This window comes from Lagenorhynchus albirostris, chromosome 6 (assembly GCF_949774975.1).
Source record: "Lagenorhynchus albirostris chromosome 6, mLagAlb1.1, whole genome shotgun sequence".
Classification (NCBI taxonomy): Eukaryota; Metazoa; Chordata; class Mammalia; order Artiodactyla; family Delphinidae; genus Lagenorhynchus; species Lagenorhynchus albirostris.
Window position 1 is genome coordinate 14,017,043 of NC_083100.1, and position 27,047 is coordinate 14,044,089.

The window sequence follows — 27,047 nt, forward strand, 5'->3', positions numbered from 1 at the left end:
GGTACTGAAAGTTCCAACCCTCAAATCATGTGGTTGGCTCTCTTGGCAACCAGCCCCCATCCTTAGGTGCTGTCCAAAAGTTACCTCATAACATAACAATTTGTTGCTCTCATCACCTAGGATATTCCAAGGGTTTAAGCAGCTGAGTCAAAAATGAGGACAAAGGCCAAATATGTACTTTTTATTATAAATCACGACATCACAAGGCATTTAAATAAAATACAAATGCAGCATGTTATCCTGTTTTGACCCTTGTTTTTCCCTAAGAACTTACTCACATTTCCAGGTAAGCTTTTGCCTGCAAAATGGATGGTTCAGGTATTGCGTTCCTGCTATGAGGCTGGAGTGAGGGAAGAGAGTTCCCATAGAGGTCTGAGAGCTAAAGGAGTGAGCCAGGTGCATGGAGAATCATCAAGCATCCAACACCACAGTCCACTTCCAAACACCAAGTCTATTGGGATATAGGCAGGATCTGCATCAAAATGATGAGACCAAGTGTTTATTGACTGAAAAAAATGCACAACCTAAAAGTTGAAAGTTATGCTTTATTCAGCAGATATTCTGAGGACTTCAAGCCCAGGACACAGCATCTCCGATAACGCTGAGAAACTGTTCCAAAGAGACAAGCAGAGGAGCCAGGATATATAGAAGTTTTTGCCGCAAAAGACCAGGTAAGTGGAACATCAAAATATTACTGTTAATCAAAGAAAACCAGACATCTCAAGTTAATGAATTTAACGCCTTTCTATGTATGGGAAGATGCAAAGTCTGGGCTCGTTTTGATTCCTAATTTTTCTTCTGAGTTGCAAAGTACACTGCTTTATTTTTATTTTTTAAGGAGCTCTACCTTTTGTTTTAGGACAGAGAATCTCAGAAGAGTCTTAAATATGTGTGGGTCCATAGCTGCAAATTTCAAACCTTCGGGCCTGCCATTTAAAAAAAATACAAATTAATCTTTCATATGAGAATACACTAAAATTAAATATGGAGGTTTAACTTGCATTAAGGGTTGGAGAGTAGTTTGACAACGTTGTGGTTTTCTTTATCTTGACCTGAATGTATATTTCTATTGTGAAAATTGACATTTGTTCCTGGAGAGTCCCAGAGAACTGAGGGAAAAACACTTATTCCAGGACACCTAATATAGTGTCATTCACCCATTTTGCACTCAGCACATGTGTTATTGAAGGCTCCTTCCCCTGTTCAATTAAACACATCTAATCCATGCCTTATAACAATTGGGCTTCAGCCATACTTTGTCAACCAACTCCCTGGAGAGCCCTCGATATGGAAACAGTGTGGCTCACGTTGACCTGACTGAAGGTAGGCTTGACAGCTGAACCCTCCTTGATGTAGGGAAGCTGAGCTTCAGGCCTCAGGGTTTGCCCGACCATCAAAGCCCAGATTTACTGCTTAGCTGAAAAGACACTGCCTGGCTTCCGTGATGAGGGACAGTTCTTGCGTTATATCTTTTCCTCAGTTCCGTCTTTTGGATTGCCCTAGATGCCACCAGAAATGCACTTGCTCATGGACTCTACAACCTTCCAGGTCTAGCTCAGTTCCTGTCTCCTCCAGAGTCTCCCATAATTACTCAATCCCACTTTGACCTCTTAGCTGCAGTGTCCTGTCAGCAGCTAATTTTCATGTATTGTTATTTTATGTCTTGTCATTTCATCTAGGCCGGCTTCCCCTGGGACATGCATGCTGCCTTACACTCTGGTTATGTACCATAGTCCTCAGGATACAGCAAATGACAATCAAAGTCTTATAACTTTAGAAACTATCAGAAATACATTTTTGGCCTCTCACCTTCTGAGATGGCCCACACTCCGTCTATGGGAGTGTGTTTCTCCCAGGGTCACTCTCACTCTCTGAGACAGACGGCATTCTGTCTATGGAATGTGTATCTCTCTAAATAAACCTGCTTTCACTTTACTAAAAAAAAAAAAGAAAGAAAAAAGAAAAAAAGAAAAAGAAAAAAGAAAATACATTATTTACTCACAGGCCATAAAGCCCAGGGATTCTTTGCCAGTCCCAAAGCAAATTAACAATTGTAAGAAATATGTCTCACACAAGGAGATTTTTCAGTACCCCTGCCACTTACTTAGGTGAGTTGAGACTATCCTGGGCAGGGGGGTCATCTTTTACAATGGGAAAGAAACAGCAAACAATAGTCTTGCACAGTCATATTCCAGGTCAAGTGGCCTGGAATCTCATCCTGTAGGAATTTGTATTTTCGAAGTTTATATCTTTCTTGAATAATAGCAATCACTTAAGATATTTAAAAATAAGTTTCAAATTAAAATTTAGACTTGAGGCTAGTTCCATGTGTATTCTTTTAAAAATTGTTTAAAATTGAGTTACAATTTACATACAGTAAATTTCACTGAGGCCGTCATGTAACCACCACCACAACCAAGATACAGAGCACTTCCATCACCACCCCACCAAATTCACCCAACCTTTCACAGTTAACTCCTTCCCCAATGCCCAGGTATCAGGTAAGACCTGGTCAGTTTTCTGTCCCTAGAGTTTTGCTTTTTCCAGAATGTTCTAAATGGAATCACGCAGTGTGGAGCCTTTTGCGTCTTCTTTCAGTTAGCACAATGCATTTGAGGTTCACCCATGTGGTTGTGTGTATCAGTAGTGTTTTCCTTTTTATTGCTGGGCATGCATATTCTTTTATAGATTATTGGAATCTTGGTTTTACAAGGAGTTGGAGGATCTGAGGTCACTGTTGACAACCTGTGTACAACCGTGACCGATGCCTCCCTTGGTTCACACTGTCTGTACTGTCTGCAGCCACTGTGATCTTCCATGCCAGGACCCAAGATTAAAGAAATATGTGAAGGGACCAGCCGACCCTTCTTGGGAAGGCCGAGGTGCCGGAGGAGGTAAAGTGTTGTCTGGTGACATTTGGGATTTACATTTGGGGGTTGAGAGAGGTGAACAGAGGCCACCGCACTGAGCATTAATCCCTCCTTGTTTGCCTGTGTGATGGGAATAGTATTTTTTAACTTGCATTACTGTAGTTTGATTACACATCCCGTCAAACGTACATATATAAAAACAAAAAGATAATTACGGAGAAGGAAGTTGACAGGACAATAAGAGATCTTTTTGTGTTCCCAATATACTCACCACACATCAAAGTTTGCAAGTATCTTGTCTAGGTCAGAGGTAGAAATTTTCTTAAGACCGTGTCACAGGATGTACATACTTGGAAAATCCCAAATCTATTTCCAAGACTGTTTTTAATCATTTGGAACCACAGTTTCCCAGAATCCCACCCCTTCTTAGCTCCGCCTCTGAGGCTGCCACCTGCTCTCAGCTGGGTGTTTAGAATGGCCTCCTATCCTGTCTCTGTGCCTCTGCCCTGGCCCCTCCATTTATTCTAACCCAGCAGCTATAGTGGTCCCCAATGAACAAAGCAAATCTCTCATTCCTCGGCTCAAACCATGCAATGATTGCCATTTCCCTTGGAGGACAAGCCATTGTCCTTTCTTCCATGCAGGGTCCCACCCAGTTTGACCTCACCCCCTTCTACCCTCACTCCACTCACTCTGGGGCAGACACACTGACTCTGTGATGTTCCAGGACATTATTCCCTCACCTCCTTCAATCTTTGCTTAAACCACCTTCTCAATGGTGTCCACTCTGTCCTCCCCATCTGGAAATTTAACTGTTGCTCACCCCCATTTCAGGAGCTCTAGATCACTTTTACTGTATTTTTTCCCTGCTTGCTGAGAGCTATAAACACTTATGATAATGCATAGATTCTTCATATAGCTGCAAGACTTAAGATGAATCACATTTCTAAACTGTTAATCATAATTCTGATTCTTTGGTTCATTTTGAAGCCAGACGCTGTGATAGATGCTGGGGATGAGTGCTTTACTAGGAACATGGGCAAGGAGGTAAAGGAAGCTCTGCAAACAAAGCAGAAGACAACTGGGGAAAGGTCAGGGGAAAAGTCAGAAGAAGCGGTCTCTCAATTCCAGCAGAAGGATGAGCAAAAGTTTGCAGATCAGACAAGGGGAGGGTATGGTTTCACGTAGATAAGAGTAGATGTGGAAGAGGCATAGAGCTGTGGAACCACACGGGTGCTAAAACACAGAAGTGAAATATCGTTTGAGAGGTGAGTGTAGGTGTGGTGGCATCGTGGTGGCAGGAGACAAGTTTGGACCACTGGGCGGGGCCAGATCATAAGGGGTCTTTACACCCTACTAAGGAGTCTCGTCTTGATCATACAAGATCACTAATGCAACTTAATTTAGAAAGTCTGCTAACTTGCTCCATTTTAGGGATTTATCTTAGCTTGACAATGACATCTTTGATTAAGAAATGTTTAATTTTCTTTACTTAGTCTAGATCCAAAAAATCATGCACATAAGAAGTTGAGGGTCTAGAGAATAGGGTGGCAGTGCATGCTTTCAGCTGCCTAGGAAAGAATGTTTTGTATATAAACATTCTTGTGTAAATCTATACACAGGTCAAATAAAAAGCTATTTTGCAGTGTCACACTATCTTTAGATGTATGACAAGAAACTCATAATTTAGCATATTTAAGAGATTTCTCCACGAGAAATAACCATACTGAGATAATTGGGTTTTCAGTACCCCCTTTCTTAAATTGCAGAGATCCCTTTAGCCATTTTAACAAATCAAGATTCTCAGGAGAAAACAAAGCAAAAAAAATCAATCTGTACAATCTTTCTCTTTACATTTCTGCTCCCCAGGATATAAAATTTAATTTCCTCCTCCCCACCCGCCCCTGTTTTTGCAGTTTATTTCTTCAGCGATCTTCAGATACCTTTGGCCCTGAGTTCAGTGTGTTTCAGTGGCTCATTTAGGTCACTGAAAATGAGTTCTCCTCTGGCCTGATTACGACGGAAAGCAAAATTATCTTTCCCAATGATTCTATTGATCCAGGAAACACTCTGGGAGTCATAAAAGATGTCAGTGCAGATTTGCCTGCTGTTTACATTGAAGGTAACACAGTCATGAATATCCACAGAGATACAGAATAAACTATTTTGTTAACTATTGGGTTTAAATGTTTTCCTACAAGTGCAGTAATCAAGTGACACGAGGTCGTATTTTTTCAGGAATCTTGTTACTTAGTAAAATGAGCTGTTTCTTCTAGACAGGTTTGACTGGGAGGTAGATGATGTGATTTGCCAGTGATCACTGATCAATGATGTGTCCACTTAGTTCTTAGTGCAATAAATTCATGGGGGATATAAGGATCCATTGACTGAAAACTCCCTTTTGCTTGTTGGAAATTACTGAAGTGTGCTTTAAAATAATCTAAATAATCCATTTTTAGTACTTGATGAGATGTTCAAGTTTTATCCCCTTGCAAAATCAAAACCTGCTGCTTAGTATGTTAATGTATTATTTGCAAAGCTAATACCATAATTTCCAGCCCAAAGACTCCCCGAACCCTTGCAAATCAATCAAAGAAAAGTCAGGCATTCAATATGCATGAGGGAGGGTCCCATATATCTGTAGGTCACTGCCAAGTCAAGACAGATAAGATACAAGGCCTGATGAACAGTGTTCTAGTTCTGGCTTCATCAACAATTGTCTTTACAAGTCAATTAAACTACCTGAGCCTCAATTTTTCTTTTCTTTTTTTTTTTAATCTGTAAAATAAAGAAATAAACATATCTTATTTAGTTAAAATAAAGGATCTTAAACTTCTCTAAAACTATATATCATCCTTTTGCTCTTATTCTTGGTAGGTGATAACCTTCTGTTTGTAACTTTCAAGGAATAAACTCAAGCCTGGGAACTTAAATTGTATCACACTCCTGAGTTGAAGAATGAGATTAATTAAAAATGTTAATCTCTAAATTGACAAGTTTAGGTATTTTCCTATAGCTGTCATTTATTTGTACCACTTGGTGATTAATAATGAACAATAACTGTTTTTAATAAGTATCAGACAATTAAATGAGAATTCCTAGGAACTGACCTGGCATAGTTATTTTTAAAGGCTCCCCAGATATATTAATATGCAGCCACTGGTATGAACACTTACCATATAGGTATTCTGATCTTTCCTCTTCACATCTTAAGTGAAGCCCACTGTGCAAATATGCATCCAGACCAAAATAATGATTGAGCTGAACTAACTCATGCGTGAGACAAAAATCTGTGAGTATCTGCAAAAGTGGCTAGCTAAAATGTGAGATCTTTGAGACAGAAAACTCAATTGCACGTGCAATCTGCCCTCCATTTTCTCAACAAAAAACAAAACCACTGAAAGGATAAAGTTAGAGCAAGTGGAAGGACAGTGGTTTTATTTTATTTTATCTTTTTAAAAATCTATTTATTATTTATTTTTGGCTGCGTTGGGTGTTTGTGCGCGGGCTTTCTCTAGTTGTGGCGAGCGAGGGCTACTCTTTGTTGCAGTTCACAGGCTTCTCATTGCAGTGGCTTCTCTTGTTGTGGAGCACAGGCTTTAGACACGCGGGCTTCAGTAGTTGTTGCTTGCAGGCTCTAGAGCTCAGGCTCAGTGGTTGCAGTGCACAGGCTTAGTTGCTTCGAGGCATGTGGGATCTTCCCAGACCAGGGCTTGAACTGTGTCTCCTACATTGGCAGGTGAATTCTTAACCACTGAGCCACCAGGGAAGTCCCAGGACAGTGGTTTTAGATTTAGGTTGTGCGTGTGTATGTTTTATATTTTAAAGAGATTTCATCAGGTTCTTTGTCTGTGATGTTTAGAAGTATTAACCATCCCAACACATAAGAAATTAATTATGTAGAGAATCAGGTGCATGGCCTAACTACGTAATTCTTGGTTGCCATAGAAACAGGCAGAATATAGATTTTGCTTGCCTATCACAGGTTCCTGGTATGTGTGGGGCTCTGCCCACAGAGGTAACTTAAGCAAGGTCTTCTCCACTTCTGCAGATGTACCATCCCTATTTCTACGTCTCTATTTTTCACTTTATTGTCAGGCCAGATAACAGGACTACTTACAAACCTATCTAGTTTATTATATGCCAATATGTATTCTGAGAAAAAAAAAATCATGGACAGTGAAAGAGAAGGTTGTAACTTTACATAAGCCAATTGACTTTTTTGGACCTTGGTTTTATTATTTCTCAAATGTAAGGATGGAATTAAATATTTGATAAAGTATGTTGAAGTCTAGATCCTAGGAATCTTCAAACATAGTGTAAGAACAAGATTTTATAAAGGTTATGATTAAGTCACCTTGAGAGTTTTAAATTGCATTGTTTCTGAGAACTGGAAACTTAAAAAATGCTAAATGTCTCTGACTGCCAGTTTTTGTCTCACCCTTTTTGCAAATTGATTCATGGAGAAGTTTGGTAAAATAAATGAGCATAGTTGGAATCTAATTTTTTAAAAAGCTATGTAAGCTTCTAAACTAAGGAAAATGTTGGAAAACTCAGGATACATAGGATACTGAGTTTTTTAGTATGTATAAGATATATTTTTAGCCTGATATCAACTGGTTCTTTGACATACACAGATTCTTGTCTACTAAACAGAACCTCTGTCTACTAAACCTTAGATAAAAGGGATCCTCCCCTAGCTAGGCTCCCAAGGCAGGCACTGCTTTTGCATCTCTTAAAGTATTCACCAAATTCTCCAGGTTAAGTGCCTTTTGCCCACTGCTAGATTCCAAAGAACCTGAAGGTTGTATTGCTTGATGTTTCTCTTAGAGAACCTTTGAACATTAAGAGGTGCTTAAGCAAGATTTGTTGAATGAACACATTTATTCTAAATAGTATTTAGGGAAAGCTGGAGGTAACAAAGGAGCACTTAATCTCAAGCCACGGTAGTAAATAGAGGTCACGGATAATGTTCCACAGCTCATCAGTGTTCTTCAGTGGACGACGTGAAAGATGATACCTTTAGGGGTTGGTCAAGCCTCTAATTTAGTAGATTAAATAGTTCCCGCTTTCAGGTCAAAGAGAGGAAGCCTTTCTTCAGTTAAATATCCCAGGAAATTACTTCTGCACACACATCACTGTTAAACCACTGTTAGTTAAGCTTTTTCCCGCTTCGCGGCTTTGTTCCTTCGGTCTGGAGTTCTCCTCCAGATCTTTCAGGCTGGCTTCAGGGCAGACACCACTTTGTGTTCAGATCAAATATCACTTTTTTTGTTTGTTTTTGTTTTTGCGGTACGCGGGCCTCTCGCTGTTGTGGCCTCTCCCGTTGCGGAGCACAGGCTCCGGACGCGCAGGCTCAGCGGCCATGTCTCACGGGCGCCGCCGCTCCGCGGCATGTGGCATCTTCCCGGACCAGGGCACGAACCCGTGTCCCCTGCATCGGTAGGCGGACTCTCCACCACTGCGCCACCAGGGAAGCCCCAAATATCACTTTTTAAGAGATGCTCACCACCCTATGTAAAGCAGTTCCAGTGCCCGGCCCAGTAAAGGGCACGTGGTAACTGCTTTTTAACATATCGTTTAATTAATGCACACAGCCAAGGGTGGGACAAGAAAAGGCTTCCACACCCTGGATGCCAAAGGCAAGCCGAAAACCATTTTCGCAAGGGTTTGGGTGCTGGAGCTCCATCTGTCCTCGTCGTCATGCGCTCTCCTCTTCCTGCTTCTTCTCCACTCACTCGGCTACGCTTTCCCTTGCTTTTCTATCTGCTCTGTGGAGAGCTGGGTGCGCAATTTGCTTGGCCCAGCGCTAAGTGAAAATGTTGGGCTCCTGATTCGAAAATCAAGAAAACAGCGTTTCGCTTTCTCCGGTGGTCTTTCTCCACCAGTCATGGCGTTTTTTATTTGCTATTTAAAATGATCCCTCCGCACTGGAATACTTGCGGCGAGGGGAGTGCGGTCCTCGCAGGAGCCGGGGCTTGTGCCTAAACCCACCACGTTGGTGTCCAAGTTCAGGTCCTCTGGGGGCAAGGTCCCCGAAGGGCAGCGGGAGAGGGACCCAGCACCTGTCCCCAGGAAAAGGGCCTCACCTGAGAGGAGGCTCCAGCCCTTGTGGATGCTCCCAGCAAACTTCACACAGATGCGATTACGAAGCGTTTCAGGACGGCTACTGCAGCAGTAGTCTTCCACTCTATGGATTTGTTTATCCAACCGTTTGCTGCTTCCAGTTTTTGCTGTTGCAAACAAAGCTGCTATGAACATTCATGTAATAGTCTTTGTATAGATGCATACTTTCATTTGTCTTGGGAAAATACCTAAGAAGTGGGATAGCTGGACCATATGGTAGATACAGGTTTAACTTTTTAAGAACTTGCCAAACCGTTTTCCAACACGGTTGAACGATTGTCTCACCAGCAGTGAAGAAGTGTTCAAGTCGCTCCATATCTCTGCCAACACTGGATATGGTCAGTCTATTCTGAAAGTAGTGATATGTCTAATTTGTGTGTAGTAGTGTCTCATTGAGGTTCTAATTTGCATATCCATAATGACTGGTGATGCCAAGCATATTTTGATGTGTCCATTTGCCGGCCATTTATCTCCTTTAGTAAATATCTGTTCAAGTCTTGTACCCATTTGTTTTATTGGGTTTGTTTTCTAATTAGAGTTCATTAGAGTGTTTAATACATTCTGCGTTCAAGTCCTTTTTCAGGTAGAAGACTTGCAAATATTTTCTCCCAGACTGTGGCTTATGCTTTTATTTTATTAACAGTGTCTTTCAAAGAGCACTTGTTCTTTTGATGAAGTCCAGTTGTTTTTCTTCTGTGGATTGTGATTTTGATCATATCTAAGAAATCTTTGCTTAACCCTACATCATAAAGATTGTCTCCTATATTTCTTCTAGAAGCTTTATAATGTTAGGTTTTGCATTTAGGTCTGTGATCCATTTTGAATTGAGTTTCGTATACGGTGTAAGACATGGATTGAAGTTCTACACAGGAACTAAAGAGCCCTGGAAATAGTAACTATGTGAGTAAAAAGACTTTTTTATCATTTAACTATTTTGTTTAAAGCAAAGACAATAACAATATAGTATGGTGTTTAAAATATAAGTAGAGGGCTTCCCTGGTGGTGCAGTGGTTGAGAGTCCACCTGTCGGTGCAGGGGACATGGGTTCGTGCCCCGGTCCGGGAAGATCCCACATGCCGCGGAGTGGCTGGACCCGTGAGCCATGGCCGCTGAGCCTGCGCGTCCGGAGCCTGTGCTCAGCAACGGGAGAGGCCACAACAGTGAGAGGCCCGCGTACCGCAAAAAAAAAAAAAAATAAAATAAAATAAAATATAAGTAGAAAACATTTGGTGATAACAATAGTGTACAGACTGGGAGGAGAGAAATGAAAGTATGTTTTCTTAAAGTTCTTACAGGATACCTGAATGTTACTTTCAGGCAGAGTGTGGTAAGGTAGAGAGGACACTCTGAACCTAGAGAAGCCACTAGACAATACAGAGAGTGATAGTTAATACGCCAGCAAGAGATCCAAAAGCAGGCAGAAATAGAGGAAAAACGGAACAAAGAACAGGTGGAACAAATGGAAAACAGATAAGTTGTAGCTTTAAACGCAACTACATCAGGAATCACATTAAATATAAGCAATGATGTCTTTTATGACCTGATCTTGAATATCTGTCATCGACAGGAGGCACGTGGGAATGTGGGAAGAGATGGTCTGTTGGAGTCGGTAGAAGTTTTCTTTTGATTCTCTAAGTTTTCTCAGTAAAGTTGGATGTGGGAAAACCAACTTTTAGCTGAGAAAACCTTGTCTAATTTAGGTTGTTACCCTCAAGCTGAGCATTACCCTTAAGCATTCATCATCCATGAATTTATTTTTATTTTCTTAATTTGATCCTGAACAGGTGAGGCATAGAAAAGAAATTCCAGATAAACATTAAACTGATTCTAATTAAACAGACAAATGGGGAGCTAAAACTTGTTTTCGATTGCCTTAAATCTAAAAGGCAAAAAATATTGTAATAATTAACACAGCTAGGAATCTGCACCCAGTGCATCTCCCTCATTCGTCTAGAATGCTTACTGGGAATTAATATTAATAATTAATATTAATTAATTAATATTAATAGGTTTCCATCGAGACTTTTGCAGCTGCAAACACCATGACATCACAGCAGCGATGCCCCCCAGGCAACTTGGAGGCTTGTGTGTGTCTGTCCACGTCCAGTGTATCTTTTCCAACCAACCCAACAGCAAATACTTCTTGAGCTCCAATCATGAAAGCAGCACAGTGCTAGACACTCTTTTTTTTTTTTTTTTTTTTTTTTTTTTTTTTTTTTTTTGCTGTACGCGGGCCTCTCACTGTTGCGGCCTCTCCCACTGCGGAGCACAGGCTCTGGACGCGCAGGCCCAGCGGCCATGGCTCACGGGCCCAGCCGCTCCGCGGCATGTGGGATCTTCCTGGACCGGGGCACGAACCCGCGTCCCCCGCATCGGCAGGCGGACTCCCAACCACTGCGCCACCAGGGAAGCCCTAGACACTCTTAATAGTCCCCTAGTTCAAGATCAAGGGCTGTTCAATTAATTGCTGCAGCTTTTCTTCTAACAGAAAATCTCTCGTAAATTAAGAAGAAAATTATACATATACACTGGAGAACTCTGTTTCAACTGCTTTATATATAATCATGCCAAACCAACAGCGCTTTAAAAAGGCCCACAGACACCATGGAAATATCCCCTAAGTGCAAGAACATAAGTATTTTTTCTGTAGCTCTCCCTTGACAAGTCCTAACACAGCACTCTTAAAGAATGAAAGACAGCCTGGAATCAGAACGCTGAGGAAGGGTGTACAGTTAGTGAGCAAACCACCACCTTGAGCTGATTCTTGTCAGTTGTGATGGACCAAATTTGGTTTCCGTTTGGTTTCTTTGGTTTACACCTGAGAAGACCTCAGTGCCTTTGGAGTGAAAGTAATTTAATATATAATTTAGCTACACGAATATTTGCAGTTTGCAAATGGAAAGGAGACACTCCAGTGTGGGAGATGAAGTTTGCTTCTTAAGACGAAAGTTCTCTTAATTATGGTCCCATAATTTAGGAAAGAAACAAAAGTAGCGATGTCTCCTGACTTCTCTATTAATCTGAAAACTGCTCCATCTACCACCTTTTTTTTTTAACATCTTTATTGGAGTATAATTGCTTTACAATGGTGTGTTAGTTTCTGCTTTATAACAAGGTGAATCAGTTATGCATATACATATGTTCCCATATCTCTTCTCTCTTGATATAAATGAAGAGGACATGATTCAGTTATCCTAAAAACTACATAGTTAAGTCCACTGTGTACTAAAACTAAGACCATAAATATCTTCTATTTTAGGCAGTGATTGTGTCTCTCTATCTGTGTGTTGTGTGTATGTATGATTTTTTTTAAAGGAACATCAGCAAGACATATTTAATAAATTAATGTTTGCTTCTCGAGTGCCACATGTGGCTGTGATAGTAAATTTGCTGCTACCCATGGAGGTTGTGAAAGGAAGGGGCCCAGTGACCAAGGAGAGTTGGGTAAGACATTAAGAATCTGTGCAGAGGGCTTCCCTGGTGGCGCAGTGGTTGAGAGTCCGCCTGCCGATGCAGGGGATACGGCTTCGTGCCCCGGTCCGGGAGGATCCCACATGCCGTGGAGCGGCTGGGCCCATGAGCCATGGCCGCTGAGCCTGTGCGTCCGCAGCCTGTGCTCCGCAACGGGAGAGGCCACAACAGTGAGAGGCCCGCGTACTGCAAAAAAAAAAAAAAAGAATCTGTGCAGAGACTTCCCTCTTGGCTCAGTGTTTAAAAATCCGCCTGCCAATGCAGGGGACACGGGTTCGATCCCTGGTCCTGGAAGCTCCCATGTGCCACTGAACAACTAAGCCTGCGCTCCACAGCTACTGAGCCTGCACACTAGAGCCCGTAAGCCACAACTACTGAGCCTTGCACCATAACTACTGAGCCTGAGTGCCTAGATCCTGCGCTCCACAACAAGAGAAGCCACTGCAATGAGAAGCCCGTGCACCGCAACGAAGAGTAGCCCCCGCTCGCCGCAGCTAGAGAAAGCCCATGTGCAGCAACAAAGACCCAACGCGGCCAAAAAAAAAAAAAAAGAATCTGTGCAGCCTCTCAGTTTCTACCCTGTTAAAGTGACCCAGATTCTGCTTAGTTATGGTCACGAGATGGTCCAGCAAGGTCAACTGTCCCGGGATGAATGACTGAGAAGCTGGCAGCGGGGCTGTTGGTTCAGTTCTCTCCTACGGGAAAGATGTCATGGCTTCGGCCTGGCGATTTCCTTAGCTGGATGAGAGGCTGCACAGAGGGAGGAGGAGGAGTGAATGATCCTGTGATCCTTTCTCTGGAAAAACAGTTGTGGAGTAAAAAAAGCACCTAGCCAGACCTTCTCTTAAAATGGCTCATGACTGCAATAGCTGTCTCTCCTATGTGTAGAGAAAGCAGTCAACCAATGTTCTTTGAAGCTCAGTGGAAGTGTTGCCTAATATCTTAGACAACTACACATGGTTTCTGAAGGGTGTGCAAATTTCCAGTGGTGTGACAGTGATAGCTAACATTTACTGTGCTTACTATATGCCAGGCTGTGTTCTGGGCCTCATATGTTTTCACCAGTTTAGTCTTGTTCTGTTTTGTTTTCTTTGTTTGCGGTACGCGGGCCTCTCACTGTTGTGGCCTCTCCCGTTGTGGAGCACAGGCTCCAGACGCGCAGGCTTAACGGCCATGGCTCACGGGCCCAGCCGCTCCATGGCATGTGGGATCTTCCCAGACCGGAGCACGAACCCATGTCCCCTGCATCGGCAGGCGGACTCTCAACCACTGCGCCACCAGGGAAGCCCCAGTTTAGTCTTTACATACAACCATCCTAGGAGGTAAGTATTACAACTACCTTTTTACAGATGTCGAACTGAGGCCCAGAGAGGTTAAATAGCTTGCCTGGGATCACACAGCTGCTAAGGGGCAAAGCCAGGATTTGAATACAGGATCATAGGATACACAAGACAGATGGTGCTCATGTAAGGAATATAGCTGACGGTAATGTAGGCTGCGTTTTACACATTTGGGACTCCACTTCAGGCATTACAGATTTTTTTTGTTGTATTTTCAGTTTTCCTAGTGTTTTAATGAGTACTATTACCTTGACTCCATGGTTAATATTAATAAGGCTAACAAAAATATTTTACTGAAATAAAATTAATAGGCTTTATTTGATTATTAAATTATAATATATGGTAATTTTAAGAATGTTTTAATGTGAGTAATAACATTATTGCAGATCTTATTTCCTCATTTCTTTGTCTCTCATTTAGCTATTTTTAATTAGAGTTATCCTACAAGGAATTTTCACAGCATGATTTTTGCACTCTTAAAATATAGAAGTATAGGGACTTCCCTGGTGGTGCAGTGGTTAAGAATCTGCCTGCCAATGCAGGGGACATGGGTTCGATCCCTGGCCCAGGAAGATCCCACATGCTGCAGAGCAACAAAGCCCCTGCACCACAACTACTGAGCCTACGCTCTAGAGCCCGTGAGCCACAACTACTGAGCCTGCGTGCCACAACTACTGAACCCTGTGCGCCTGGAGCCCATGTTCCCCCACAAGGGAAGCCACTGCAATGAGAAGCCCGTGCACTGCAATGAAGAGTAGCCCCCATTCGCTGCAACTAGAGAAAGCCTGCGCACAGCAACGAAGACCCAACACAACCAAAAATAAACAAATTTATTTTAAAAAAAATATATAGAAGTACATGTACTACCTGTAGTTTGTTCTTCTAACTGTGGCCTTCTTTTTTTTTTTTAACATCTTTATTGGGGTATAATTGCTTTACAATGGTGTGTTAGTTTCTGCTTTATAACAAAGTGAATCAGTTATACATATACATATGTTCCCATATGTCTTCCCTCTTGCGTCTCCCTCCCTCCCACCCTCCCTATCCCACCCCTCCAGGCTGTTACAAAGCACCGAGTCAATATCCCTGTGCCATGCGGCTGCTTCCCACTAGCTATCTACCTTACGTTTGTTAGTGTGTATATGTCCATGACTCTCTCTCGCCCTGTCACAGCTCACACTTCCCCCTCCCCACATCCTCAAGTCCATTCTCCAGTAGGTCTGCGTCTTTTTTCCTGTCTTACCCCTAGATTCTTCATGACATTTTTTTTCTTAAATTCCATATATATGTGTTAGCATACGGTATTTGTCTTTTTCTTTCTGACTTACTTCACTCTGTATGACAGACTCTAGGTCTATCCACCTCATTACAAATAGCTCAATTTCGTTTTTTTTTATGGCTGAGTTCCATTGTATACAATACAATATTGGAATACAATATTCCATTGTATATATGTGCCACATCTTCTTTATCCATTCATCCGATGATGGGCACTTAGGTTGTTTCCATCTCCGGGCTATTGTAAGTAGAGCTGCAATGAACATTTTGGTACATGACTCTTTTTGAATTTTGGTTTTCTCAGGGTATATGCCCAGTAGTGGGATTGCTAGGTCATATGGTAGTTCTATTTGTAGTCTTTTAAGGAACCTCCATACAGTTCTCCATAGTGGCTGAACCAATTCACAATCCCACCAGCAGTGCAAGAGTGTTCCCTTTTCTCCACACCCTCTCCAGCATTTATTGTTTCTAGATTTTTTGATGATGGCCATTCTGACTGGTGTGAGATGATATCTCATTGTAGTTTTGATGTTCATTTCTCTAATGATTAGTGATGTTGAGCATTCTTTCATGTGTTTGTTGGCAGTCTGTATATCTTCTTTGGAGAAATGTCTATTTAGGTCTTCTGCCCATTTTTGGATTGGGTTGTTTGTTTTTTTTGTTATTGAGCTGCATGAGCTGCTTGTAAATTTTGGAGATTAATCCTTTGTCAGTTGCTTCATTTGCAAATATTTTCCCCCATTCTGAGGGTTGTCTTTTGGTCTTATTTATGGTTTCCTTTGCTGTGCAAAAGGTTTGAAGTTTCATTAGGTCCCATTTGTTTATTTATTTATTTTATTTCCATTACTCTAGGAGGTGGGTCAGAAAGGATCTTGCTGTGATTTATGTCATAGAGTGTAAATTTATTTGTGTAAATTTATTTGTGGTGAGGATGATTAGGGAAAAAAAGCAGATATAACTGCAATATCACACCTCAGTAAAAAAAAGGACTAATCTTCTGGGAGAGAATGGATACATGTATGTGTATGGCTGAGTTGCTTTGCTGTGCATCTGAAACTATCACAACATTATTAATCGGATATACTCCAATATAAAATAAAAAGTTAAATAAAAAAGGACTAATCTCTCCCTTTAAACATCAGAATGTAAGTTCATTGAAGTAAGGTCATAGGGATGAATTTGAATATCACCTAATTAGTAGCAAACATAAATTATTCACAAGATTCTGTTTTGTGTTATTAACCACAAAACATGTTCCTTGTACAAATTATTTTTTATACTATTGTAGATAACATCTTCTGAAATATCATTTTTAAGTTGCGTGTTGCGGGAACTTAGACTATAATTAATATTTGTAAACCGTTTTTCATATCCAGCAAATGTGCTAAATTCTCCTACCAAAAGCTTTGGGTTTTCTATGCACACAATCATGTCGTCTGTTAATCATGACCATCTCTCATTTTCTAATTCTTATGCCCCAGGAGTGGAATTAAAGATTCCCCTTGGTACTTTTTCAGGTTCTGAAGAGGCAGCAATGTTCCTGCATCTGTGGGAGCTTACATTCTAGTTGATGAAATAAGAGAAACACACGAGAAAGTATCAGATGGGGCTGAACAGAAAACCTGGGAGAGTGCTGTGGTAGAGAGTGGCTACCTCCGATTGGGCCTCAGGGAAGACTGGCCAGAGGAGGTGACTTTGAGTAGCAATCTACTATACAGCAACTGTGGACCATGCTGAGTTCAGGAGGAAGGACATTCACGGCAGAGCACAGCCTGGGCAAAGGATCTAATTATTGGTAATCAATTCTGAGTGTTCGGTGGACAGAACGAAGTACTGTGGCTGGAGTGTGGCTGGCAAGGGGCAAGTGGGATATGGTGAGGTCAGAGAGCTCGCCGGCCAGGGTGAGGAACTGGTTTTTACTCGTGATGTTGTTGGAGGACAAATTGGATGTTTTTCTACAAAGAAGTGACACAATCTGATTTATAATAAACAACTGAATAGGTAAATAAACAAGATACTTTCAGACCATGACACAAACTCTTTAACAAATAAATAAACAAGATACTTACAGAAGAGGATGACACAAACCTTTTAATGAGTAAATATGTAAATGAACAAGATGCCTTTGGAGTATCACCCACTGCCAGTCCATTAATAGACTACTCCCATAACATCTTGGGTGAGTCTTTCTCTCCCTCTTTTTTTTTTTTTTTTTACTTTATTGAAGTATAGTTGATTTACAATGTTGTCTTAATTTCTTCCATACAGAAAAGTGACTTAGCTATCCATCTTGTTGTTTATCCATCCTATGCATAATAGTTTGCCTCTGCTAATCCCAAACTCACATTCCTTCCCTCCCCTAGCCCCCCTTCCCCTTGGCAACCACAAGTCTGTTCTCTATATCTGTGAGTCTGTTTTTGTTTCATAGATATGTTGATTTGTATCATATTTTAGATTCCACATATAAGTGATATCATATGGTGTTTGTCTTGCTCTTTCTGAGTTACTTCGCTTAGTATAATAATCTCTAGGTCCATCCATGTTGCTGTGAATGACATTATTTCATTCTTTTTGATGGCTAATAATCCATTGTATCAATATATATGTACCACATCTTCTTTATCCATTCATCTGTCAATGGACATTTAGGTTGTTTCCATGTCTTGGCTGTTGTAAATTGTGCTGCTATGAACATAGGAGTGCATGTATCTTTTCAAATTATAGTTTTGTCTCAGTATATGCTCAGGAGTGGGATTGCTGGATCATAAGGCAACTCTATTTTTAGTTTTTTTTTTTCTTTCTCTGCCTCTTCCCCCCACCCCCCCACACACACTTAGCTTCCTTTCTCAGATCTCTGCTTTGTTTACAGATGTAACTTCTCAACACAGGGTGCCATGCTTCTGTCTTTCCTCCTATAGGACGACATTCTGTGCAAGATATATACTTTTCAAATAAGGACACTTGCCATGACTCTCACTCATCAGATATTTATGATACCTATGAGATTTTTATTTGTTTATCTATTTTACTGTGGAAAATTTTTCATTTCTCTTGCTTTACTAGCTACATTGTATTTAGCTAATAAAAGCAGGTGGAAAAGAGAGGAGGATGGGTGGGGTCATGGTAGGGAAGGTTGAGTATTCCAGGAGAGCAAAGAGCTTAGTTTGAAGGCTTGGTTTGGTACATTTAGAGAAGGGGAAAGGCAGGGAGCTGGATGGGCAAGGAAACTGGCCTAAGAAGAGATTGGAGAGGCAAGCAGGCACCAGAGCATAAGGGACCTAGCAGGTCATGGAAAGGGTTTGGATTTTGTTTCAAGAGAAAATGGATTTGTTGAGAGGGTAGGTGTACAAAAGACCACATATTCTTGTGGAGAAGAAAATGAAGCAGTGTATTTAATCAAAGGAGAAATATGTAGCCCCAAATTTTCATCTAGGAAAAAAAAAACTTTTTTTCTATCCTGGTATTTAATCAGTTGGTCTCCAATTAATTACCTTACTCTAGATTCATTATTTAAAGGAAAGTGGTGTTAAAACTTTAACTCAGGGTTTGCTATGCCATTCTCCCAGCCAAAGAACATGCTGGGAAAAAAAGTTGTGAGTAAACTCAGGAAGAAACTGGAGGCCATTAAGACATATACAGAGCTGCAACCCAGAAAGATGCTATGGGTGGAAAGAGGCTGGCAACCCAAACCCAAATTCCTAAGCAGGCACAGCCAATATCCCACGGGTCTGAGGGAAGAGTCTCTGAAGTCTACAATTCAGTGCTGCATGGGAATGGGGTGGGTCTATTGAGCCTCAGCCAGGGTGAGCGAAACGAAGCAGCAGCCAGCCCTTAGGACAGCATTGTCCAATGTAAATATAACCCAAGGCACATGTGTAATTAAAACTTTTCTAACAGCCACCTTAAAAAATAAAAAGAAGAAACAGGGGAAATTAAATTTAGCAATGTATTTAATTTAACCCACTGTATCCAAAATAGAATCATCTCAACATACCATCAATACAATAAGATATTTTACACTGTGTTTCCTATGAAGTCTTCCAAATCCAGCATATTTATTTCAATGTGCACTAGCCATGTTTCAAGTGCTCAATAGCTGTGATATAGCCTGAAGAGCTAGGGGCTGTGTTGGGTTTTCCCCATCCCATTGTGGTTTGCAACAGAGGTAGCTAGTCAGAAAAAAAAAAAAAAGCCACTTCTAGACTATGTTCATCAGACAAATCTCCAGATCATGCCTATTGTGGAGCTGTCGGCTACTTCAGCCATTAAACATCCCAGATAGGATGCAGATTGGACCTTGTTCTAGAAGCTTTGGTCTGGTGTCAGTCAAGTTGAGGGCAAATATGAAAGGACGACATCAAACCAACCATCCCCGAGTCTTACTAGACTTCTAATCAAAATTCATGCCAGTAATTTGATTACATTGAAAAATGTAAGCTTCAGGGCTTCCCTGGTGGCACAGTGATTGAGAATCTGCCTGCCAGTGCAAGGGACACGGGTTCGAGCCCTGGTCTGGGAGGATCCCACATGCCGCGGAGCAACTAGGCCCGTGAGCCACAACTACTGAGCCTGCGCTCTGGAGCCTGTGCTCCACAACAAGAGAGGCCGCGATAGTGAGAGGCCCGCGCACCGCGATGAAGAGTGACCCTCGCTCGCCGCAACTAGAGAAAGCCCTCGCACAGAAACGAAGACCCAACACAGCAAAAATAAATAAAATAAATTAATGAAAAATGTAAGCTTCAATGAGAAAACTCATATATTTATAATAATTTATTCCCATCATAATGAGCACTCTCAATTTGTTTTTGTAGTATCTAACCTTTGCAAACTGCCTTTGAATTGAGTTCATCTGTATTACAAGAGAGCCGCACTATCATGAGCTGGGGAAAGGTCATTAGTAATACCTGCCAAGTGAGCGTTATCTCTTGCCTTAGCTTTCTTTTTTCTTCATTTTCCTGTTTTAGTTATTTATAAGAATTTGCAAACCTTTAGATTAAGTATTCAAAGACTTTAATTCCCTTCAGGGGTCAAACAGTAGGACAAAAAACCTTGAATATGGGCCAGACATTTAGAGAAAATAGAGTTCCTGGTGTACCTGTCCACCCCACATCTCTCAACAGGCCACCTCTAATCTGATATATTCAGGACAAACAGCCAAGCCCTCAAGTTATTGTAATAAATCTCATTTTAAAATTCATTTACAAGCAAATATTTCAAATTTCCTTGTGGGAAATCACTAGAATTCTAATTGCACTTTGCTTCTTTCTCCTGAGCAAGTGTAAGAGAGGACAAACCTGACTCCATATTGAATCTATTCATTTAGCTCTAACCGTTGTGCTCTGCTGCCTGTGCTTAGTCATTCGGGCTCTGTACCTTTTGTAAGAGAATGTTGCCTATAGGCTGAAATATACACGTTAGCCCATTCTCAAGGCTCTAACCTTTAAAGGTATAACACTTTTCCATTCATATAGAGATAAAAATTTGCAGAAGGGAGAGTAACATTTGTCTTGTTGGAAGTTTATAGGAACATTGTGACCAGACCTACCTGGACAGCTACAAGAACAAAGGATTCCAGGACCAAGAAGTCTGCAACGACCAGCCACACCCCCTCCACTTTTAGTAAAAAAGAAGCCTGAATTCTAAATCAGGTAAGATGGTTCTTTGGGACACTAGTCCACCGTCTTCTTGGTCTGCTGGCTTTCCAAATAAAGTCACTATTCCTTGCCCCAACAACTTGTCTCTCAATTTATTGGCTTGTCATGCAGCCAGCAGTAAGAGCTTGGACTTGGTAACACAAGGAAACCAAAGAACTCAATGTAGCAATTCTTTTGTGGACAAGGTTTATGCCAAAGCTCAGCTATTCCTTGGAGATGCTCATCTGAATTCAGCATTCCTTACCAATTGGAAATGAAACAAACACGCAAATACTCTTCACAGTACTAATATCACATTAATCCTAAAAGTAATACCTTTCTGTGCTGGGACGGCTTGACATCTGGATATATATTTTAGGAGGTATAGATTCAGTGCCAAGAGAACATGTCTGAAACTTCTAGCATAAGCACTATTCTTCCCTTTAATTAAAATAGTAGCTAACGCTTATAGAAGGCTTACCGTGTGCCAAGCCCTGTTCTAAGCCCTTTTGTATATATTAAGTCTAATTAATTTTCAAACAACTCTATGAGGTAGTGTGGAAAAAACAAGAAAAAAAAAAATATATATCAGTCTCTGCCCCAAATTCCTGGCACAGAGCTTCTAAAATCCTTGTAATTTCCTAAGTAATAAGAGCACTAGGAGAATCTTTTGTTCTAATGAGGCAACTCTGTGCGAGCTCCTAGATGACTCCTGGATGGGGACCAGTCACCAGAAAGACCAAACTATGAATGGAAGCTTGGACTTTTCAGCCCCCTTCCCTCCCACTTCTCTAGGGAGGGGATAGGGGCTAGAAATAGACTTAATAATTGATGATGCCAGGCCTCCCTGGTGGCGCAGTGGTTGAGAATCTGCCTGCCAGTGCAGGGGACACGGGTTCGATCCCTTGTCCAGGAAGATCCCACATGCCGTGGAGCAGCTAAGCCCGTGAGCCACAACTACTGAGCCTGCGCTCTAAAGCCCATGAGCCACAACTACTGAGCCTGTGTGCCACAACTACTGAAGCCCGTGCACCTAGAGCCTGTGTTCTGCAACAAGAGAAGCCACCACAATGAGAAGCCCACACACCTCAATGAAGAGGAGCCCCGGCTCGCGCAACTACAGAAAGCCCGTGTGCAGCAGTGAAGACCCAATGCAGCCAGAAACAATAAATATAAAATAATAAATTAAATAAATTAAAAAATATATAATTGATGATGTGTATGGGAGGAAGCCTCCACAGTTGAAAAATATATCTATGTTCTGAGAGGGTAATGAACCCCAACTCCAGAGGGACAGAAGCTCCTATGCTCAGTGCCCTCCCAGACCTCACCCTATGTATCTCTTCATCTGACTGCTCATCTGTATCCTTTATCATATCCTTTCATAAATTGGTAAATGTGTTTCCCTGAGTTCTGTGAGCTGCTTTAGCAAATAATTGAATACAAGGGGCAGGGAATCATGGGAGCCTCTGATTTGTAGCCAAGTTCAACAGAAGTTGTGGGTAACCTGGGGACTTACTATTTATGATTGGCATCTGAAGTAGGGCGGGAGCAATCTTGTGGCACTGAGCCCTTAACCTGTGGGATCTGACACTATCTACAGGTAGCTGGTCCAGAACTGAATTAAAGTGTAGGTCACCCAGCTGGTGTCACAGAATTGCTTGGTGTGGGAAACAAAAAAACCCACACAACTGGTGACCAGAAGTGTCAGAATTATTTTGAGTGTGATAATAGTATGAGAAAGAAGGAGAAACACAAGAGGAAAGACTGTTTTTCAAACACAGATAGATGTTATTATTTTCATTGTTCTGATAAATAAAGTACGAAATGTATCCAACTGTTAAATCCAAGAGGCACGCACGTGGTTGTGTCTATATATTTTAATTATTTCATAATCTAGTAAAATTAAAAGTTTTTTAAAAGCTCAAAATGATATAAAATGCCTAGCACAAACCCTGGGCATTCAGAAATCATTCCCCATCCCTTCTACACCCCCCAGACCTCCACAACACCTTCCACGAAACCTCAGGCTTATTCCATCCCCCATCTGTCACCACCTGTCCTGATCATTATTTTTTTGCCGTTTAAAAAATCTTTTAATTGAAATACAGTTGATTTACAATGTTCTGTTAGTTTCAGATATACAGCAAAACGATTCAGTTATACATGCATACATACATATATTCTTTTGTTACATTCTCTTCCATTATAGGTTATTACAAGATATTGACTATAGTTCCCTGTGCTATACTATTTCTGCCTGGACCAGACATGCCCCTTATTGCTAAATGGTCAAGCATTGGCTGGAATTAGCAATCACTAGGGTGCTGTGGTCTTTCCAGTATCTGTACCTTAAGTTCTTGAGGGTATTGCCTTGGGGCATCCGAAGAAAGCCCAAATGCTATTATTTAAAAATCAGATGAGCACAGCCATGTTCATGACAGCATTATTCACAATAACCAAAGAATGAAAACAACCCCTGTGTCCATTGACAGATGAATGATAAACAAAACATGGTACATACAAACAATGGAATATTATTCAGCCTTAAGAAAGAAGGAAATTCTGACACATGCTGCAATATGGATGAAACTTGAGGCCATTAAGCTGAGTGAAACAAGCTGTTCACAAAAGGACAAACATTGCATGATTCCACTTATATGAGTGGTCAGATTCATAGAGACAGAAAGTAGATGGTGTTTGCTGGGGGCTGGGAGGAGGAAATCGGTAGTTATTGTTTAATGGATACAGAGTTTCAGTTTTGCAAAATGAAGTGTGCTAGAGATGGAATGTGGTTTCCCAACAATGTGAATATACTTAATGCCACTGAACTGCACACATAAAAATGGTCAAGATGATAAATTTTATGTTATGGGTATCTTGCCACAATTAAAAAGAAGAAACAATCAGATGAGCAAGCGAGCTGAAACCCAGAGATGGTTGCTACAAAAACCAGTTCTAATGTATTTCTTGGCTTATTTTTCTTGGCTTTGTTTCTTGTTATTATTCATGCTCACATTTGTGGTATTAATTAAAAAAAATTTTTGTCATTAAAGGTAATTTCATCCATAATCCCACAGGCATCCCTAAAGCTCACCAGTTTTAAATTTTTCTGTGGGTTGTGGGTTTCTTTCAGTACGTTTTAATCTTTTGTTTAACATTGAAATATGATAGTTTGCATTGTTTCCAAAACAAGTTCTCCATATATTAATTTACAATGTTGACTTATGCTTTATAGTCTTAATTTTTAGGGGCCTGAGGACATTTTATTGAACTAATATGCCATCCTTTGTTGATCTATTTATTTCTGGAGGAATAGTTTTAGTTGTTTCTTGTTTTTTTGTTGTTGGTTTTGTTTTTTTTGCGATATGCGGGCCTCTCACTGCTGTGACCTCTCCCGTTGCGGAGCACAGGCTCTGGACGTGCAGGCTCAGCGGCCATGGCTCACGGGCCCAGCTGCTCCGTGGCATGTGGGATCTTCCCGGACCGGGGCACGAACCCGCGTCCCCTGCATCGGCAGGCAGACTCTCAACCACTGCGCCACCAGGGAAGCCCTGTTTCTTGTTTTATTTGCTTTGTAATTCCAAATCATGACCATTATCATTTTATATGTTTTCATTAAATTTAAAAAATGGAATGGGCTTTATAACTTATAGGTTATTCATTTTTGACCTCATTTGAACAGAATCAAGGTGGTCATGCTCCTCGTCTTATGACATATCATAAGTCTATACATGGATATTTAAATTCTTAAAATTTGATTTCTTCTTTCATTTATGATACCCGGTCTCACTTCTCCTTCCTCTTCTCATGTATTTAACATACACACTTCCATCATTTTATTTACATGTATACATAGTAGGTTTCATGTTTTGAAAAACCTACTTAAGTAGCATTGTGCTTTTAACCTCATTTGGTTCATTACTTTTTCACTCAACATTGTATTTTTGAGATTTATCCATGTAGCTAAACACAAAGCCAGTTAATTTCTTCTAACCTTTGCATAGAATTCTATTTTATTGGTAGTTCACGTTTAGATGGACGTCACTATGTCTAACTCCTTGCTACTGAAAGCTATGCTTTTCCCAGCTCACAGGTTTACATCTCCGTTTGCACCTGTGAGGTAGTTTTTGTGGCAGGTACTTGCACACAGGCCTGGGATTGCTAAATCCCAGGGCATCTGCAGCCACAGTTTCAAGAATACTGGAGGCTGTTCTCCAACGGCTCTGTATGCAGGTGGTCCCACCAGCGGTGTCCGAGGGCTCTTACTCCCCAACATCCTCTTCAGAGCTTAGTGTTCTGAAGCCTCAAATTATTGACAAACTGAGGACTGTAAAATTGTATCTGGTTTTGTTTTAATTTGCTTCCCCCTGATAATTAGAGAAGTGAGGCATCTCTCTGATTAGTTGTTATGTGAATTACCTATTAATATCCTTCACCCTTTCAAAAAAATTTTAGGTGTCCTATCCCTTTCTTACTGATTTACAGGAACTTCTATATTGTAGAAGTGCTGAAGCTGGCTTAATTCCTTTTCAGTCCTCTTAGAAATAGGCAAATTAGACCACAATCAGTCTATGTCCAGATATGTCGACCCAGAGGTTAGATATAGTTCCCAGAACCCCAATTTGCTTTGACAATCTGGTTGGATTCTGCATAACTCTCAAGGCTTGGTCTGTCTCTGCAGTCACAATTCAAAGGTCCTACTAATGATGCCTGAGCTGAGGAAAGCCTCTTTCTCAGTAGCTCCAGCAAAATTCTAGGACCGAGATCTCATTAACTTATGCTGTACTTTTAACTTTTCCTGATCAGGGAATAGAATATTCTGATTGACCAGGTTTTGAAAGAGATTCCTATTTGGCATGTCACTAAGTGGCGAAGAGACACTTCCTTCTTGTGTAGAATATAATTCTGCAGCAATACATAAATAAGTACATGTATATTATGAAGATGTATATATTCTTATTCTAATATAAAGAAATTTCCCATCTATCCCCCATCCCATTAAATAAATATATATTAAATTTGATCCGAGGCCTTTTGGCATCTATAAGGATGATAATTTGATTTCTATTCCCATCTTAATTTATTAAAATGCCAAATATATTCTTTTATTTCCTAAGATGAAGTTCACTGGTATTGCTCCTCTGAATTCCGCTTGCTCATCAGGTATTGTTATTTTAATGTGATGCTAAGGCTTATTTTTGAATATGGGTCATTCACTATTTTTGCTCTGAGGTTCATGAGTGAATGACTCCCTAATTTTCTTTTTTCTGGGTGTGCTCTTTCTGTCAGATGTTAGTATTATGCTCTATGACAAGAATTTGGAAGATTCTCACTTTCTCACTCCTTACCATTTGCCGGAGTAGTTTAAATAGCATTGGAGTTACTATTGCTTAATATTTTAATAGACTTCAGCTGCGAAATTACCTGGCACTCCTATAGTCAGGTTCATTTTTTTAAAAATTAGTTTTAGGATTTTTCCTCACCTGTATTAATTTAAGCTTGTTTTTTTTTTTTTGATTATACAAAACATTAACATAGAACAAAAGTCAAAACTTTTTTTTTTGGCTATGCCATGTGGCACGCAGGATCTTAGTTCCCCAACCAGGGATCGAACCTGTGCCCTGTGCATTGGGAGAGCAGAGTCTTAACCCACTGGACCACCAGGGAAGTCCCAAAACTATTTAAACAGATGTATTCTGAAGATGCTCATTCCCATCCACCCCTTCTCACCCACCCTTAGCAGCTTCTGGTTAATCCTTATGCAAAAATAAGCACACATATATGTAGTAGGTTCTTATTTCTCCTTTTTTCCTATGCAAATGGTGTATATTTTGTATCTTGTTTTTTTCTTTTTCAATCTTAACAACACATCATTAAAATTACTCCATATCAATTCATAGAGCTTTTTCTTATCTTTTTTTTTTAACATCAGCATATTTTTTTCATAGAGTGGACGACCATTAATTATTTATTCAATCTCCTAGGTATGAGATTTAGGTTCTTTCCATTACTTTGCTATTACAAATAATACCACAATGAATACTATTGTGATTTTTTTCTCTGTGATATTGAAGGTATATATATTCAGGGTAAATTCCTATAAATAGGATGCCTGGTATTACAGGTCTTTGAAAAGAAGGTGAATTCTTAGGTTTCAGTATTTAAGAGTTTGATACATGTTACTTCTACATCTAGATTGTTCTTAGGTGATTTAGGGCTTCTTTTTGTTCATTTGCTTACCTAATGTATCATGATCTGAAAGATGTTTTATTAGTCTCCTTTTGCTGATGTGCCTTTATTTCTCCTAGTGTTTCCTGTAGATTTTT

The 27,047-nt window shown here is 40.6% G+C and overlaps 1 long non-coding RNA gene across 2 annotated transcripts in view; it reads left to right on the forward strand.

The window, feature by feature from the left end:
- The window catches only part of LOC132522044 (uncharacterized), a 98,110-nt gene extending 77,292 nt beyond the window's left edge, over nt 1-20,818 (forward strand). For both annotated transcript variants that reach the window (XR_009541031.1, XR_009541030.1), the window contains 3 exons: nt 554-671; nt 16,603-17,264; nt 20,603-20,818. This is a non-coding gene — a long non-coding RNA (uncharacterized LOC132522044). The remainder of the gene's footprint in view (nt 1-553; nt 672-16,602; nt 17,265-20,602) is intronic.
- The last annotated feature ends 6,229 nt before the right edge of the window (nt 20,819-27,047 follow it).